Raw genomic sequence first — 19,271 nt, 5'->3', positions numbered from 1 at the left:
TCGATTACTGTTACGTGACTGTAGTTGCGAATGCAAGTGTAAATGAATCAGTTTCCTTGTGATGGACTAGCTGCTTCGTGAGCACTCTGGCTTTAGCATCCCTAAGGGAGAAGTAATCGAAATTGGATGTGTCGAAATAGTAGCAATAGAGTTTGTTCTCACGTCTATTGTGTGTAAGGACCAGTAAATACTATGATACCTTGGTACTCGAACGACTCAATTTTTGTTCATTTCATATTTTTGATATTATGGACATTCAAGGTGTCCCTTGCACACTGCCTGAAGATGGCTGGGATGGTCTCCAACACCCCCGCGACCCTACTGCGCTGATAATGGATGGATGGATGGTTGTTTATGTACATATTTTATTGGTATTTGGGGTATTTTGGAATGCATGGGAACATATACAAATCAATTATTACTTCATATGGGTAAAACCGTGTTGGTACTTCAATAATTTGGTGAGTGGATTAAAAAACAAAAAACCCAAGCAAAACACAGTTTGGAAACAACTCACGACTGTGAGTTCATGGTCCGTACCTGGTGAGAACAGGAGACGGGAAACTAGGGCGATACCTCAACGATCTAAAAACCTCTGTTTTCAGACCAGTCAAAGGATGGCACAATAATCTTTAGGGTAGGTAGTGTGGAGATTAGATGCAGGTGTTCACTGTCCTACCACTCCCCACAGGTTGGCGCCCTCTAGGGGGTGCCAGAACCTGACAGACCTGCAAGGTTTGTGGTCTGAAACAAACCCATCAGATACCTGAAGAAAGTCCTAGTTGGACCAACTGAATTAGAGTTTAGAGTTTAAAATGATCCCTGATCGTATATTGCGACGAGAGGAGGTCGGCAGAGCCCATTTTGTTGGGCCTAGCCGCTCTTAAAAATGGCTTGGTAAGGCTGGCTCAGAGAGGCTTCACCTTTTTCGCCCTCCTCCAAGGATTGCGTGATAAGTTTGGAGCCCTCTAGGCAAAAGGATGAAGTGCTCAGAAAGCCTGGAAAAGCAGCTGGAGGGGAAAAGACCGTGAGCGTCTGGTCCCACAAGTACAGACCTGAAAGCCACTCGTGCCAGGGAACACAGAGTCTCCGAACAACCGGGGCAAAGGGGTCAGCTCAGGAGAGGACTTCAGTCACTGTGGAGACTCGTGTTTTTAATGAACAGAAATCAAAATGTCCTAGCTTTTAAAATAATTTTACAAAACTGCCAAAAAACCTCCAGATCAAGAGGCAGGGACTTGGCATGCAAAACATACCGATGACACCCCTGGAGGGATCGGTGGATTGAAATATTCAACAGAACCCTGGCTGAACACTGTGTATTTCTCACTGCAGAACATTACAACACGGTCTTATGGGCCTCAAGTCTATTGCAGTTGATTCCACCTTGAACACCTGTCTTGCTCAGATACCAACACCAGGGGAAATGGGTCTTTTCAGAAGCCCAGGTACAGCACCAGAGGGAGCAAAATTTACACAGAGGTTCCAGGAGAAAATTAAGCAAACCCGTGCCTTTTTCGCTGCAGGAAATCGGGCTACAGGAAATCAGGCAAGAAAAAGCAAGTGTTAAGGCCTTAATACTTCAGGCACCAGTATTTGAATGCACTCAAAGGTTTTAGAGGCATTTTACAGTACCCTTGGGAGAGGATTTTGTGTAACAGGATAAACGTGTAATATTTTTTATTTTACATTCTGATTACCTGTGGAGCTGTGAAAGGGCAACTCAATTGTATATAGAAGTGTTTTTCAACTGGTGGGTCGGGCCCCAACGTGGGTTGCAGACCTGTTTTCAGTGGTTCATCGGCCTTTTTCTTAGTAAGCTAATGCTAAGAAGTAGAAGAAGAAACAGAGGGTCATTTACAGTCCTTAACAGTAGATGGCAATAATGTATTCTACCTGGTAAATCAATTAGCGCATTTGAGAGGGATCACATCTCATTGTATTGTGATTTTGTTGGTTTCTTTTCCCTTTTCTGTCCATAATATTGGGTCCCAAGAAATCTAGTGATAAGGGGGAAAAAAACTGGAAACAGTAACAACTAGGAGGAGGGGCTGTATTTGACCAAGCTCACCCCCTCCTCCTACCAAGTCCCCACAATAAAATTCGGGTTTACTTTGGGCTTGGTCCCCGCAATCGCTAATTGGTCTGGTTCAGGCTTTAATACACTCAGGTCAGGTCGGGCTGGCTTTTTTTAGACCCTATCTTACCTCTATTACGGTACTTGAAGTTGTTTTGGTTTTGTTTGTCATTTTATTGTTTAAAAAAAAGTAAATATATTCAATATCTGCTTAAAACTGCCCAATCATTTGATTAGATGGATTTGAGAAGTGGAATTTCTCAATTTGGGTCGCAGCTTGTCATTCGGGTGAAATGGTGGGTTTTTAATAATAATAATAATAATAATAAGTGAGACGAGTGGAGAACCAATGGTATATTGTATAAGGCTGCAACGATGAGTCGACACAAATCGAAAATAGAAATAGTCAACAATGAATTTCAGTGTCAACTGTTGTCACCAGACACGTTTTTCCAACAGAGAGGGTATCTCGACACAAATATAATCATTGCTAAGCGTCGCACATGCACAATATCGTCTCTGTCTGGAGCGGTAACATGAACATAGAGAAATGGTGGCATAAACATCAACTACGCCTACGTTTAATGTTCGGGAGCAGACCCTATAATGACGGTAGATCGGTGAGTTTAAAGAGCACATCGTACCTTTGAACGAAACGGTGTCTCGGTAAAATTCAAGTAACATTCCAGCTAATGCAGTTTTCTCATCTCATCTCATTAGCTACACCGCTTATCCTCAGTAGGGTCGCGGGGGTGCTGGAGCCCATCCCAGCAATCATCGGGCAGTGAGCAGGGGACACCCTGAACTGGTTGCCTGCCAATCGCAGGGCACACGGGGACAGACAACTCACTCGCTCATTCACACCTAGGGACAATTTGGACCAGCCAATTCACCTGAAATGCATGTTTTTGGAATGTGGGAGGAAACCGGAGTACCCGGGTGAAACCCACGCAAGCACGGGGAGAACATACAAACTCCGCACAGGAAGTCTGGAGCTGGATTTGAACCCACGCAGGAGGTTCCCAAGACATGAACTGTGCCGTACATGCGCTAAATACATGAATTGTACATTTTATACATTTATAATTTACTGTAAAGGAGAGCTTTAGCATTATGTCAGACTCCCTGACAAACATATTTGAAATGAAATGCATGCTCTATGAATAACATCAGTAGTTGTTAAAATTGTTTGATTTCAAACTTTTAAGTATTTTTAAGTGCTTTTGTTACACTCTTTGTAACCACTGAATGTACACAAAATGGACATCATATTTGTTTAATATACTGTTCTACTGCTGCTAATGTGCCGCCTGTTGGTTTACTGGGATAAAAATGTTCATTTGACTTTAATCTAATATTAATTTGCCTGTACTTAAAAATTTGGGCCTCATTGGTTTTAGATTTTTTTAATGTAATTTTTTTTACGAATCAGGAGTGTGTTCAACTTCATGCTAAATTTAATAAAATAAGTAAATAAATATTCGATTATTTGAATAATCGTTTTAATAGTCGGTGACTAGTCGATTATTAAAATAGTCGTTAGTTAATATGTTATTGTAATTGTGGGTTTCTTTATCAGGTTGGCTGAAGTTTGAGATTTTTCTGGAGTTGACTCAAGTTAACGGAGCCGGGCTAGCACTGAGCTTCACTACGCTAACGCAACCTCCAGGGAAACATATTAAGGTAAGCTGAATTAAAATATGAAAATTGACTAAATAAGTGTAAAGGTGAGAAGTGCATCTGTGAGGAAGCTGATATTCGATTTTAGGTCTTCGTTGCAGGTAAAGGACAGAGTTACTCCATTGATTGTAACGTGAGTGAATCAGAAAATTTCAGGATCTCTGGAAATTAATCTGGATTTATATTTATTCTCTCGCTTATCATGGGGGTAACATTTCAAATTGAACCTCTGATGAGCGGATTCTGTAAAGTAAAAGCCCTTATTTTCTGTTATATAATTGATAACTCTATACACTGAAACCAAATCACAAGCCCTTTTACTGTAATAACGTTTTTTTAATTAATATTTTTTACAAATAATAATAAGCATGCAGACTGCTTAGCCAATCTGAATGCAGAACAAAATGCACAATGGAAATCAATTAGGTAGCAACCGCGTTATAGCGACTGATTACTTCAACGCCACCCAAGAAAACTGTCTTTTGCAAAATATTTTTCATATAAGGTGCAATCCTACTGTATTTCCTGGACTATAAGGCTCACTGGAATATAAGGCGCACGTTCAAATTCCTGGGAAATTTGTTTGATTGTTTTAGGAAAATACGGTAATAGTGTATTGCCTCCAGCCAAACAGAGGAGGGAGGGGGTAGAGGGCACTTTGGCTCCGACATTATGCAATGGCACACACTGGAGAGATGGCGCACACAGTCCTGGAATTAGCCCTCCGATTTATTTATTCATTTCCTTCAAAGAAGCAATTTAACGCATGACATAATCCATCTTTGCGATGTCGCCGCTGTGCCTCCTGCACCGTGTGACACCAGCCGCATATTTGGGGCTTCAGATAAACACTCGCGGGCCAGAAATACTGGATCATTTTGGAGTGGGGGTGTGTTTTTTGCAGATGCTAAAGCCTACCGATCTTTCTTTCAATCTGCGGCTGTATAATGCTTGAAATAACGGTTTATTTCCAAAATAAAGATGGCTCAGAATCTCCTCGGATGGGATTTTTATAGGTGGGCGCTCAAGCGGCACTGATCCGCTGGCTCGGGTGTAGCCAGACGGACACGGGACGGCCAAAAAAACAGAGTTGGTGGGCAGGTCCTGCCGTTTTTGGGTCGGCGAGTTGGACCAGAGTTGGGCCAAAAAGCACCGCTTTATCGGGAAAAGCTAACCTTGTTGCGGTGCGCCGGGAAAACGAGGGAGCGTCTGGGTTTGCTGAGATTGCGACACTTACGAAGGGGAGCCAAAAATCTGCAGGGGGGGCATTGAATGAAATGACAATCTGTATACAAGCTTTCCCCTGACAGAAATCCTGTACTCGAAAATAGGATTACGCCATTGGGATAAGAAAAGAGTTAATTTCAGTCATGGTAGCATGACAAAAACGTGCCAACTAAGCGCATTATGTGCAATTGTATTTCTTGTAGTATTACCATCATATTTTATACATATTGGACTTCTTAAACCATTCTTCATATGACCTATGTTTATTGTTGTTTTGTGTATTGTTACCTCATGCAAAATCTACTGGTCATCCTGGAAGTGGGATTACTTCTTGTGTGGCTCCTTCTATAGGTTTCTTTTTTTTCTCATACTGAGGTTTTTAAGTATTTCCTATCCTGCATGCCTGTTTCAGATCAGGGGATCGCTTGATTGTGCAGTCCTTTGAGACAGTTTGTGATTAAGGGCTTTACAAATAAATTTGGCTCGATTTGACTTGATATAAAGTCGCAGACATTATAATAACGCAGGGTACGTACGGGTGCTTGAAATGCTAGAATTTTAGTATTAAAAATGCTTGAAGTTTGGATCAAGTTCTTGTAAATGCTTGAAATTGTTGCCCCGTTTCACAAGTCTGCTTATAAATGACGCTGACAGGTCTCTCTGGTGGCTTTGCTTTGCTATTGCAATTCTTCTGCCGTTGTGATAAACGCCAGCTGGCATTAGTCTGTATGGCTTTGTCCTATGAAGCGTCATCCCCCCTACATAAACAGGTTCATGCTACACCTAAACAAGGCTCCATGAAATGTGTATCAGTGCAAGGATTACTAGTCAATTATGGATTTTTTTATGGACCATGCAAAAAAATATTAGGGAGAGTTTCCCTGTGGTAAATTGTATTGAGAAGAACTTCCTACAACTAAAAATATAAGCCATATGTTACATAATTTTTTTCGCTATGCTAACATAGAGAGATTTGCCTCAAAGATGTTTCCACATGTATTTTTTAATTTCACAAATATATTTGTTATTTACTCAAGGTCTAAAAAACATATCTCTTGATAAATGCAAACACAAGATTAAAATCCACATTCATAAATCGCATATATATTTGTAGCTCTGCAAAATCGGTGATTTACCGGATTTCTTGGTACTGGAGAAATAGAAGAATTGGTTTTGAAAGCCCTTAAAAAGTGCTTGAATTTGTCCATGAAAAAGATGTACGAACCCTGTATCGACATTTCTCCACACAAAAAGACCAAAAGCATGGGGATACATCTTTTTCACTTGACAGGAAAAATGGCTATAAAAATAGACAAAATAGAGATATTTTTTTTACATGACATCATTCTGGTTCTCATAAATAGGATGACACCACTCAGATAAGAAAAAGTGTTAATTCTGATCACCGTAACTTGGCAAGAACGTGCTAAGTAGTGCAACATGTGCTATGTTATTTGTTAAGAAATTACCATCATATTTACTCAATTGTTTTAAAAATTACTATATAGACATATAGAACAGACGTAACTCAATTTTTGTAGTTTATTAAAAAAAGAAGACATTTTTAGAATGATTACAAGTTAAAAATGCAAAAATGCTACAAAAAAAGATAACAAACCTGGAGATATTACTTTTTAACATGACAGGAAAAATTGTCCTGAGAAAAAAGATTGGCGATTTTAGTTGTGATAAGAATCTGCCAACTAACTCAATATGCTGGTACGTGTTAGTTTTATTTAATTATTATTTAATTATACATACAGTAGGTCATATATATAAATATATATATATATGACATGATTAAAAAAACAGCAATATTAAAACATGTCTTTTAATGTGGTAGGAAAAATGCCCACAAAACAAAGTAATGTACAAAAACCCAATTTGTCTTTCTTTTAGGGACAAGAAACTTGACCATAAAAAATAATCTTGAATATTATGAAATAGTTAAAAAATTTGATTAACTACTTTAAAATCGTACTATTGTTTCGTCTCTTTGGGCATTTTTACGTTGTAAACATTATATTTATCCCCCCCGCCCTCCAAAAACACAGGCTTCGTCTTTGCCTCGAACTCCCATTTGGAATTATAGCCGATTAATATTAAATTAACCTTCATATCGACCTCGGCCATTTGCACTGGTCACAGCCAAGAATTGGCGTTCAGCATCAAAAAGACTTTAAAAAAAAAAAAAAAAAAAGCATTCACTGTCCAAATATTCTCCAAGGAAAATACACAAGCCATTGACTAACACTATTCTTCCAAACCATTAATGGCCAAAGGAAATGTTTGTGCTTTTCCAAGCTCCCTTCAGCTTTTGCGTCCGTTAAGGCTCGCATCAAGTCACCGTTCCGCCGCTCAGATGACCCAATTAGAGCGCCTCAGTGTCTTGTGCGAATTACCTCCAGCGTCTTCGGGGAGGGCACAAGCGTCTTTTAAAGTGTGTGGATTTGCCCCAAAGCCTTCTTGTACTTTGAGCCTCATTATTTTCTCCCTGATGGTCTCATTTTTACTACTTTACTCAACGGGAACACGCTTTAAAGGAGTCATTTCTCTTCGTTAAGGGATTTTCTTTTTTTTAATGTGTTTTCGACAAGTTGAAGAAAATGGATGCGTCAGTCATTGGCTATAAGAACCTCGAAAAGCTGAGATGTTGATTGTTGGTCCACTTCATTGTTTTGACTTGTTCTCAAACATTGCTCGGAACCATGATAAATGTACAGTGCTTTGCAAAAGTATTGTCCCTCCAAAATTTTTTTAACAAATTGCCATATTTCAAGCTTCAAATTTATATCTAAAAAAAACCTCAAAATATTTTCCAATGATCAATAACATGTGAGACACAATCGTGAAAAGAAACCAAATTTAATCAAATTATTGTTAATTTTAAAGCGTTCCATTGTAGATTTTAGATTTATGTTTAGGGTCAGAAGGTGAACCTGCACCTAGTTGTCAGGTTTCTTGCAGACTCCATCAGATTTTCTGCCAGAATCGACCTGTACTTGGCTCTATCCATATTCCCATTAACTCTAACCATCTTCCCAGTCCCTGCTGAAGATAACAACCCCAGCATGATGTTACCACCACTAGGGCTGCACGATTAACCGAAATCTAATCGCCATTGCGATGTGACGTAGTGCTATTCAGTAATTGTATGACACTGCATTTTTTTAAGGATTTAAAGACAGCAACCCTAACAAAGCTCCCCAGAAGAGGGCACTGTTGACTTTCAATCGTTTAACAGTCCTGTCAAATTCCAAGACCTACTAATATTGAGTAATCTAAGTTGAAACGCACAGAAATAGTAGGTTTTTATTCTCGCCTATTTTGTTTATTTGCAATCACATGCAAGGAATCTTAGGTAGAAAACAGCTGGGACAATACCAAGAATTCTTACCTGGTCGCGGGTCAAAGTTGAATACCATCTGAAGAACTCAACATTAGTATTTTATACATTTTTAAGAGTACGTCTAGGCGTTTTCAAAAGTGAGCGCCCACTATGCAGCTGTTTTTTTTTCCTTTAACTCTATTGGGATGTAAATATGTACATAACGTGTAAATGATTTTGAGTGCATCTGGAAAGGGTCCAGAGGATGGCTTTTTATACATCTCACATGCAAACATGTCTTTGGAGACTCCAAAAGGACTGGTGACATAAAGACACATCTTTCCTTCTCAACAGTCTAATACCCCTGTTGCTAGTATTAACCCCTGAGCGCATAAGTGGGATAAAAATTGACCTCATGAGTTGTTGGTCTTAAAAATATTTAAAAATAAAAAACTGTTGTAATGTTGTAATATTCCAGGTATTCCTTATAAAACATGTTTATGACATGATGCCATTAGTATTTTCTTTTTTTCCCCCCAACTAATTATTGAGTCCACTCGTGGAAGTAGGTATGTATTGGTGGGTCATGCATCCAAGGGTAACGTACTTACAAAAATAACAAAACTTGCACAGAAAATGCACCTTTCTTGCATCAAAATTGCAATACTGATCTGAAAATCGCAAATAGGTTTTTCTCAAAATTTGACAGCCCTAACCACCACCACCATCTTTGTCAGTGGGCATGGTGTTTACAGGGTGATGTGAAGTGTTTATGAGGCCTGACTGGCACAAGTACCCAAATATGCCAGGCCCCCAGGGAACAGAATCACAGGCCAGTCTCACATTATGGGATTTATTGAAGATAATTGAATAAAGGGGTATGTGTAGGTGGGGTAGGCCAGCGTCAGAAGGGGGTCTTTCTGAAGCCCAAGAACGAGGGCATTGAAGGTGAGGCAAATGTGAGGCTCAAGACAGGCTTTTGACACAATGGAAGTCTAGGAGTGAATAATTCAGGCAGTCTAGAAGGCATAGGCAACAATTATGAAAAGGAATCCAAAAATACAGTTTTAAACCATGAGTTAAAACATGGATTGGCTTCTACGAACCACAGTAGTCAAGGAGGGATTTTGGCTGGGGCGTGGCATAACAGTGTTACTATTGTGCCAAACGTACTGCTTTGCATTCAGCCCAAAAATTTACATTTTGGTCTCATCTGACCGGAGTACCTTGTTCCACATGTAATTTGTGTCTCCCATGTGGCTTCTTGCAAACACCAAACAGGCCTTTTAAAAGTATTCAAACTGAGACGTAAAGACACTCTGTAAGTGTTGGTCATTTAGGTCAACATTGGATCAATTGGAAGTCATAACTAAACTTCTGGAGTCTGTTGGCTGAGCTGAGAGAACAGGGCAAATACTTTCTCTAGACGCTGTAATATCTATCAGAGTAGCTAGGGGCTATACTAATAAACGTGAATTGACTTGGTATTACATCACTTCCCGAATTATGGAATTTAATTTACGATAGGCCTTAGCTTGACATTTTTTCGGGCTGGCTAAATTTGACCAGGACACGGGTCAGTGGAAATACTTTTAATAACGTTGGGACTCTTTTCTTCCTGCCAGGAGAAAAGTAAAAATAGGCGTGCCGCATTTTTGGTGAACAGCTTGCCTTTAATTAAATCTTTGATGAATAGGTAGGCTGTTCGCTGCTGTTTTTACGTAAACTTACACAGTAAAAGCCCTTTTTGTCCTCTAGATGTGTGAAGTTGGCTGCGTTGAAGTGAGCCGGTGGAAGTTAGACCTGACTTTTTTTCAAATCAATATAAATAAATATGGTATATGAATCGTTCTCTCTATAGTTCTCAATATCAGTCTCTATATCTGTATCTCTATAACTCTCTTTCCTTCATCCTTTTCTCTTTTTGACAAACAGAAACTAAGCTTGTTTAGTGTGAAAGATGCACACCACTAGTCAGCACGATACGGTGTTAACAATGCTACGTTGAAATGCGGCATGGAATATTGCCTACTTTTGCACTCTCGACACACTTTTGACACATGCCACCGTTTGATTTCTTGTGAATTAGTGCTGTCTCGTACCGACTCTAATCCATCCAAACCTAAAATGATATCGTCTTACAGTTGACAAACAACCGCACACGACAATTCACAGCAAATCGAACAGACAAAATCGTGATTGATGGAGATGTCAGAACCCAAAACGGCCTCGCTAACATGACACGACCAAACAGGCGAGCCGCTCGATCGAACGATACGCAGCCGGCATCTTTAGATTCTATTTCTGTCTTTGTAGTTTGCCGAGCTGACACTTTTTGCAATGAATACTTGAACGGAGTCCTCCTCTCTTTGTGGCGCGTGATGGATGAGGTTTGCAGAAAACGCTCAAGATTCGATGCTTGAGCCACAAGTGTAGAACCAGATTGAGGGACCCCGTACATAAACCTTCTGAAAGACTCCCTTGGTCCTATGTAGGCCAAGTTTTAATTCAAAGTATTAGATATCAGAAATGTATTAGCAGTGTCACGGTTTCATCCGCCGGGGCCATCACCATCCTAAACAGGCACACAAAAACTACTTCTATGTTATTTGTCATTGTGCTATTTTCTGATGCACTGCCTTGTAAATATTGTCTATATTGTCTTTTATTTTATTTTTTTCTTTGAAATCTTTTGACATGTTTATCCTGGAGTTCCCTGTCTAATTGCATTGTAAACAATGTACACTACCTCGTTTAATCAATGACAATAAAGACAATTCTATTCTAAAGTTTGTTCTCCTGGAGTAAGCAAACGCCGGTGCTGACGAAGGGAATGTTATGCTCATTTCCCTAAAGACAGACCTTTCCCCAGGGAGAATTCCAGTCTCCATCAGCACTCGTGAATCGACAAGCAATCAGCTGACTCAGTTTGCGCCAATTTACCCCGTCAGAGCTAGCGAACTGTGCTTCTTTTACTAAGGAAGACTTTTGACGAGCGAGGAACTGTTAAAGTCTTTCAGTTGAGTTCCGACTCTTTCGTCTGTCTACAGTGATTTTGTGTCCGTCATGGGAGTCGTTAGAAGACGGAAATATATAGATCGCAGCCTCTCATCAGTTGTAGACCAACCCTGGGAGCAATTTCAATGGGAAACAATACATCAAGTGACTGCACCGCCCAACCCGTTTTCTCACTTGATGTCTGAGAAGTTTTGCTGGTCCACAGCGGGGGTCCGTTATCCCAATGATCTTCACAGGAGCAGGCAAATCAAAGGCCGCGTAAATTTGTCTGCTAGGACTCGCTAAAACGGGTCAAAATGTTCACTTCAACACCCCTGCAGTAGTGTACCAAACTTACTATATTTTCACGTTTTGATGTGGAACACAAGGTTATTTCGGACCCTCTTTTTAGCATTTTGTCCACTATACAATGGCAACAACAATTTTTTTTTCATGGACAAAAACTTAGATGATTCATACTTTGTGGTGTTTGTGCGTATGTTTTGTGTTAGTGTAGCATGAAAATGGCAGAAATAAGGCAAGGAAACAGGCCTTCAAACACAGTCCAAACGCCAACCCAACTCCCAAAAAGATGAAAAAAAAAGCCCGACCAATGAATCTGACTGAGGCTGCAATCATGACCCTAAACCGGGAGATGGCGGCAGGGAGTAACACATTTCTAATTCCAGACAGAACCTTTAACTCATTCAGTGCCATAGAGTATAATTACCTTTTTTGTTTTATTTTAAAAAACTTCTAAAGGCTGCAGCGCTTCTGATCAGTACATTTCAAGCCTCCAGTAATGATTTCAATATGATGAATACCCACTAGATGGCAGGACTGGCTTTGATCAGATCTTTGTACATACATCGCAGAGCCCCCATTTTTCCTCATGTTGCTTTCTCTATCCAGTAATTGCGGGCGGACCCTGAGTGATCGAAATATTCTGATCATGTGACCGGAAACATCAGGCGCCGAGAAGTTCTTGCAAAGTTCATGCATTGTTCATGCATAAGTTCAGTGTTTTTGCAATAAAATGTTATTTTGGAAAACATTGTTTAGATATTGAAGGTATCACACATGCAAGAAGAAAAAAGTTCCAAAGTGAAAGTTCTGCTTGAAATGCCTCCCTTCTCAAAAAGCCGTTTTTCTTAGTTTTCTTGTAAACGAGTTTTTTCAAAAGGGTAAGCAATGTTCAACTGTTGTTTACTAAACAATGATTAATAGTCAAAACAAACTTTTCTAGTAAGAAATGATGTTTAAAGCTTTATTTTGATATGTTCGTTGCCTATATAGCTACTGAACATATTTTTCTGTAGCTCTTTAGTCAAGATGGCAAAAAAATTCTGGCACCGTTTCTCCCAATTCGAGAGAAACGTCTGTCGTTGATTGAGGTAAGAGTGCACGAGATAAATAATAAAATAAATCAAATAAAGTAAACATTTGATAGACATACTTTGGAAATTGTAATTATTTCAGTCCAGGCCTGGTTTACTAACTCAAAAAAATCACCAAAGGTATGTAATCATAAAAAAGCATGCATTTTCTGTTGCAAAACCGAATCAGGATTGTTTTTGAAAGCTGGCTAGACAGTTGTGCAGTTTGCCAAAAGAATTGGCAGGAGCCTGTGTCTGACCTTTGCATCCACACTTAACACAGCAGCTCCACAGAGGACCGCTCGCCGGTTGCTAGGGAACCGCCTCTGATGAGATCTCATGTCTGGCCGTTGAGTTCCGCTTCGTCGCCGAGGGGGCAGGGAGGTCGCTCGCGATTCGGCGCTTGCTAGCCCGCCGGGAGAATCTCTTGGAAGAGCTAGCATGGTGCTGCATAAGGTACACGTTGTTTGGATTGCGGTCCTAGCATAACCTCGGGATGGGGTTACGACTTGACAGGAACATGAGGCAGCTTTTGCCTTTTACATTCGATCCCCAGGATAAAGCATGACTTTCACTTTACAGCATGGACTGAGGTATTTTCAGCCCCTCTTTAACAGCTTTTTCCCAATGACTCAGCAATACAATAATTAAGTAATGTTATTTTGTGATGCCCCTAATAACAAGAAGTCTCAAGGAACTGCACAGACTACTGACTACTATTACACCATCCCCTGATCTGAAACTTACAAGAGAGCAAGGAAAAACCAACAAACCTCAGGATGAGGAAAATGAAGAAACCTTAAGAAAGGGGTCGCACATGTAGTAACCCACCTTCCAGGATGACCAGGCGGCAATTTATGTTGCTAGGGCACTAATAGACAATACAAAGACATTTTCAATATGAAATATAGGTAGTGAAAGAATGTCTGGTTGACTGCTTCCTGTTCCAAAATCTTGACCGGTGCAGCTAGTTCTATATGATCAGTTCCTAGTGCCGGTGTGTGTGATGGCTCAAAGTGCATGCACTGTGCAACAACCAGGCTCATTCTTCCCCTCAAGGACAAGACAAGATTATGCGGTCCAGATCACTTATAAGCTTTTGAATATGTGTGTTTTAAGCCTAGATTTTGACAATTCCTCTGACGTTGCAGACCGCATCTTGGGACAAAGCATTCCACAGCACCAGGCCACGAATGTAGATTTCTTCTTGGCTCTTGGAAGCACTAGTAAACTAGTGTTTTGCAAAGGCTCTAATCAGAAACATAGGGTGAAAATAAGTCAGAAAGAGATGAGGGGGCAAGTCCATGCAAACTTTGTATGATACCAACAAATTCATAAAGCCACATCTTAAACTGACAGGGAACCAGTGCAGGTAATTTGGGGTAATGTGATAAAACTTTCTTGTCCCGGTTCAGGGTTCCCACTATTACTTAGTCATCGAAAAGCATTGAATACAGTATTTTAAAAAAAGCCTTGATTTGCATTCATATTTTGAAAGTCTTAAAAATGTGAACATATGAATAAGATTTATGATTGTTGATCAAAAAATATTTAGTAACACTTATCAAGTATTATTTTTTAATAAGTCACCGATTTACTTACGTGGCAACATCGCGTGACCACAATAGCGGAACTATCGAAACAGGGATGTGGTTTCAGTCGGGCATTTCGGAGCAAACGCTTGTCTTAGGTCTGCCCACAATTCATAGCAACTTCGAACAGAGACATTTACTCTTTACCTTGGCAAAGTGTAAATTTAATGAGAAGTGGCTGTCTAACGAACACTTTTGCCATGGCTAAAACCTGTGCCGGGTAACTTGTTTGAGGCACCAAGTACTGTGTGCGAGAAGTATTTGTGTTTTTTTTGTTTTGTTTTTTGTGGTCATTGTTTTTTTTTTGTCAACTTGGTCTTAAATTTGATTTCAAAAGTTATAAAATTCTTAAAAACTTTGAAATTTCACCTGTCTTTAGCTTTAGAAAAGGCCTGTAGTTAAAAGCCTTGCTGCAATAAATTGTAATTATTACTTTGACTTGTATGTGTATTTATAATTTTATATAATCATATGCACACATAATAGTATTTGATATTTCTATTTTGTGATTATTGTTTTATCTGGGGGACCGTGAGTTAGGACGGCATTTGCTATTTCGCATGGGTTTCTTTCTCCCAGTATAAGGCAAAATTTCACTTTATGATCCTCACATCAGAACCCATTCAAGTCATATTCTGAGGTCTGCTATAGTTTTATTTTCGGGAACTCAAATGGTTAAGTAAAATGGGTGATGCTCCCAATGAGACTGTTCTATGGAAAAACTCTTGTTTCCAAGGCCTCAAACAGTACTGTTAATGGTTTTCCCCAAAAAATGCATGCCAAAGTGTTAAGCATTCAACTGTAGACTGTGCTTTCTTTACACTTTAACTCCCATAAATCTTTGATTTCACTTAATTGTTTTTCGGTGGAGGTTTATGTGCTTGAAATGCCTTTTATTGAGGGACACCCAGATCAATAAGTCCGTGTAATCCTTCGCGCAAACAACTGCAGTCTTCTGCAGAAAGGGAATGAGGCTGCAGTAGTTTCTCCAGGGAGGGATGTGCAAAAAAAATTACGTCACCAGAAATGCCAACACAAAGTTTTCCTTTCCCAAAGAGTACAGCATTGAATTTTTCTATTCTCTATTGAGTAGCTGACAGTGAATTTGTACATGGAGATCGCCTAAAAAGATGTTTGCTGGTAAGAGACTGAACAGTATCACTAGATTTACCTTTTACTTTTGTATTTGAATTAAAAAACAAAGCAGACTGAAAGCAGCACATTCTTTGAACATGTTTGTTTTGTCGATACTTATTTATTTATTTTTTTCAAACAGGAAAAATATGGCCCAAATTAGAAAATGTCTTTTACTAAACTACTTAACAAACTATGTATCCTAAAATGCGTCTTAAAAATACAAAAAAAAGATAAACGATTCAGAAAAAAACAATCTTCAGAAGAAAGGAAAAAAAAACATTTTATGAATGTATTTGAGGTAAATCTACAAAAATATGAACTCCAAAAACAGTTTGTTGAAAACCCCCCCAAAAAATCGATAGGGCGCGTGTACCCTCTGCTGCAGCCGCATTAGAACACAGACAAGCATATTTAAAAGTGTGCATATTTAAAAATATAGGGCTGGAGAATAACTGTATTTTGTTGTGGATTATTTAAGTATTGATTACAAAGTAAAACATGGACAAAAACTTTGAGCTGTTAGTTTTTCAGCTTAGTCTACTTGCAAAACATCGATTCATTAATTTTCAATTCTCTCGCGGTTTCAGTTTTCTTCCGCACAGCGTAGAAATTGACACACCATGGCGGTCATAAACACAAAAAGCATTCAGTGGAGGGAAAGTAAGGTTTTGGATTTAATTAATATTTGGGGGAGACAACTCTGTTCAGCCCCTGGCACAATACTCTACTGCTTTAAGCATCCATGAGTACTTCCGCAAATGATGGACGCGTTGCACGTGACGTCACGCGTCCTCTTCTATCCAAGCTTGACACTTGTCACGTACGCAAAGGAGACGCATAGAAGTCACAGGAGATTGCACACGCGTCACATTTTTTTGGAAATGTAAACAATCTCATAAAAACATCGGATTTCAACCGAAAATTGGAATTGAGCAATGTCTGGAGTGTGAAACGTAGCCTTATTTAAGCGCCCACACTTCACCCTTTAGCGGTGACGCCAACACTTCACTCTTTATAGCCTCATTGTGTCCTCAGTTAGCTCTGCCGCTCTACATGACACACAGGGCGCACTGCACGATAGGGCATGCTGCACAATTTAAAGAAAATTATAGACTTTAATATGTGCCTTATAGTCTGGAAAATAAGTTGTGTGTCTGTATATAATATATACCGCATTTACTGTGTGTGTGTATATATATATATATATATATATATATATTATATGTATATATATATATATATATATATATATATATATATATATATACATATAATAATACGTCTTAGAAATACTTAAAGCACAGATAAAATGTTTCAAAAAGAAATCTTCAGAAAAACAAATAGATTTTCAAAATGCAAAAAAAAAGATTCGGAAAATATTGGGTGGGAAATCTACAAAACCATTGCATCATAAAATGAAAAAATTCTATATATTGAAAATTCATACATTTTAAACTATCCCACCTTCATAATACAAGAAAACCCCAGAAACTCTTCCGAAAAATCAGTTTTCAGAAAAAAAAACAAATTGAAAAATTGAAACATGTATACTACGATATTGGGAGGTATGAAGATTGTGATTATATTTGAGGACTTGAAAAAGTGTCAATTGCAAAAATATTTGTGGATCTGCAATATACATGTTTTAAGGCGGACTTTTTCATTTAATGGTACAAGAGAAATTAGAAAATTGGCTTTGGAAATCCTTAAAAAGTGCTTGAATTTGTCCATAAAAACGAACCCTGCTCCATCTTATTCCTTCTCTCGTTTTCGAAAAAGTCGTTTTTGAAGGGCGCCGGTTTTCAAGAAAGGGGTGACAGTCAATTTGTGGTGTTGCTGGCGCAATCATCCGCCTACATAAATCATATAAGCGCAAACCGGCCTACTCCACCCGAGCCAAAAGCACCGAGGTGACACTTCCGTGGCCAGACTCCAAAAACGCTCCCTGCCAATCAGGCCTGAATGACAGATACAGTCCCATGAAAAAGTATTTGCTATTTTCCTGATTTTTTTTTTGGCATATTCATACTCACAAATGTTTCAGTTCATCTCACCAATTTCAACATCACTTAGAGAAAACCCAAGGAAATAAAATATGCAGTTTTGAAAAATGTTTTCCATTTATTAAGGCACAAACAAATGTAGGCCTATCTGGCCCTATGTGAAAAAGTAATGGTCACCCTCTTGTTAAGTCACAAAATAACTTTGACTAATCACTATTTTGGGAAATCTGAGTTCAATTCTACATGCCACTCCCAAATTTGACCGCCACCACCTGTGTTGAATCACTTAAACTAAATATGTTCGACAAAGTAAAAACCCCCAAAACTTTTAATTAATAAAGCCATTTCCAAGGATATAGGGCTCCAAGCTAACCACTATCAGAGTCATTATCCACAAATGGAGAAAACTGTGAACAATGGCAAACCTTCACCCAACGAAGATTATTCCAAGCGTGTGATGACGGCTCGTCCAGGTGGTTACAAAAGAATTTTAAAAAACATCCAAAGGAACTGTAGGCCTTGCTGGCCCAATGTCCCATGACTCCATTATAGGAGAGACACTGGCCAAAAATGGCATCCATGGGAGAGTTCCCAGGCGAAAGCCATTGCTGCCACTAAAGAACACAAAGCATTTTCTCACATTTGCCCAAAAACTTTTTTATTACCCTCAACACTTTAGGATAACTATTCTGTGGACTGATGAAACATAAATAGAACTTTTTGGAAGGTGTGCAGTCTGTTGCATCTGCTGTAAATATGGCACATCATTTGACAAAAAGAACATGATGCATTACAGCATGGTCTTGGCAGTTTGATGGTTTGAGGCTACGTTGCTGCCTCAGGACCAGGACAACTTGCTGTGGTTGACAGAATAATGAATTCTGCTGTTTGCCAAAAGATCCTGAAGGAGAACATCCAATTATCAATTCATGCCCTCAAACTTAAGCACTCTTGAATCATGCAACCGGACAACAATTCGACACACACCAGCAAGTCCACCTCTGAATGGCTCAAAAAACAAACGAGATGCTGTAGTGTTACCTTAAACGGGCAGTTCATGCTAGAAAACACTCCAATATGGCAGATTTAAAACAATTTAGCAAAGAAGAGTGGGAAAAAAATCCTCCACAGCGTTCTGTTTTCACTCCCATAGGTGGCCCAACTCTCTCTTGGGTTCAGAAGGCAAATACTTTTTCACATAGGGCCAGATAAGTTTTGATGTTTTTGTTGTAGTGCATCAATAAATAAAATCAACATTTCAAAAGTGGATTTTGTGTTTCTTTGGGTTGTCTCTGTGTTATATTAAAATTGGTTTGATGATCCGAAACCTTTTGTGAGTGACAAACATAAATAAACACGGAATTCAGGAAGGGAGCAAATATTTTTTTGTAGACATTGACTCCTAACTGACTATGTCCGATTTCACTGTGGATTTGATGATTACATGCATTAAGCTCTAATCAGACCATGGATAATGACTGAAACGAAGACAGAAAGGCATGTAGCGGTCAGGAAGATTGACATTCAGTTCAATTTCCAGTCATCATCTACCTTTTGGCAGATTTTTTCTTTAGGCTGAAAATTGACAAAGTTAAAACATTTAAAGTCAACACAGTAAACCCCTGGAATACAACATTTATCTGTTTCGAGGCTGGTATCACAAAGTGAAATTGCTGTATAGCGGGTGATATGAACCTATGCTAATTAGATCCAAAGCCCTGACACCCTAGCTAAAATCATTAAAATAAAATAGTATAGAGTAAATGTTACTCATATGCTATATACTTTCCTCTGATTAAATAACATTATAAACACATTTAGATGACGGACGGCAAGGCAGCTGATTGGTTGGCG

General features: G+C 39.1%; 1 long non-coding RNA gene across 5 annotated transcripts in view; it reads left to right on the top strand.

Annotated features, from left to right (window-relative positions):
* The window catches only part of LOC148346312 (uncharacterized), a 131,467-nt gene that overhangs the window by 28,251 nt on the left and 83,945 nt on the right, over window positions 1-19,271 (top strand). For all 5 annotated transcript variants that reach the window (XR_015848226.1, XR_015848230.1, XR_015848227.1 and 2 more), the window contains exon 3: window positions 3,657-3,760. This is a non-coding gene — a long non-coding RNA (uncharacterized LOC148346312). The remainder of the gene's footprint in view (window positions 1-3,656; window positions 3,761-19,271) is intronic.

This window comes from Urocampus carinirostris, chromosome 20 (assembly GCF_059441175.1).
Source record: "Urocampus carinirostris isolate Australia breed hairy pipefish chromosome 20, RoL_Ucar_1.0, whole genome shotgun sequence".
NCBI classification, from domain to species: domain Eukaryota; kingdom Metazoa; phylum Chordata; class Actinopteri; order Syngnathiformes; family Syngnathidae; genus Urocampus; species Urocampus carinirostris.
Note: the sequence above shows the minus strand (reverse complement) of the source record. Positions and strands in the feature narration are given on the sequence as shown.